Consider the following 726-nt stretch of genomic DNA (forward strand, 5'->3'; position numbering starts at 1 on the left):
CCAGAGAACGCCCCGGCGTGAAGCCAAAACCGGTGTTTCCCAGGGGTGGGGAGCAGGACCGGGGCCCCCCCAGGAAGGGCTGGGGTGGGGAGCTGGGGGGGGAAGTACAGGAGTGTGTGGGGAAGGAACTGATTTCCCCTCAAAAGCTGGTGTCACGGAGCCCGAGTGGTCTCAGTTGTCTCCTGAGATTCGGTTTTGAGAGAGGGGAGGGGACAAATGTGGGAGGAGGGGTGTGTTTAGGGGGGTGTGTGCCCTGGGGAGGGACTCTTGATGAAGGAGGGGAGCCATAGGATGAGGGGGAAGGGTTTTAAGGTGAAAAAGGGGAGATTGAGGTGAGATGTGGGGAGGAAATTCTTCCCCCTGAGGGTGGTGAGAGCCTGGCCCAGGTTGCCCCGAGAAGCTGTGGCTGCCCCATCCCTGAAGGCCAGGTTGGATGGGGCTTGGAGCAACCTGATGTGGTGGGATGTGTCCCTGCCCAGGGCAGTGAGGTGGAACTGGATGATCTTGAAGGTCCCTTCCAACCCAAACCATTCCATGATTCTAGAACAAATCTGGTGATTTGGGGAGTCAATTTTAAGCTTTCACAGTACATTTTAGAGCAGCCAAAGGCTACTGGGGCAAAGAGCCGGGTAGTCGGCCGGGCAACCAGGAGAGAAGCCAGAGGTGCCTCCCAACTGCAGGGGCACGGTGGCATGGGAGAGACAGGACACTCCTGGAGGCGGGGGT

Source organism: Calidris pugnax, unplaced genomic scaffold, assembly GCF_001431845.1.
Source record: "Calidris pugnax isolate Ruff unplaced genomic scaffold, ASM143184v1 scaffold307, whole genome shotgun sequence".
Classification (NCBI taxonomy): Eukaryota; Metazoa; Chordata; class Aves; order Charadriiformes; family Scolopacidae; genus Calidris; species Calidris pugnax.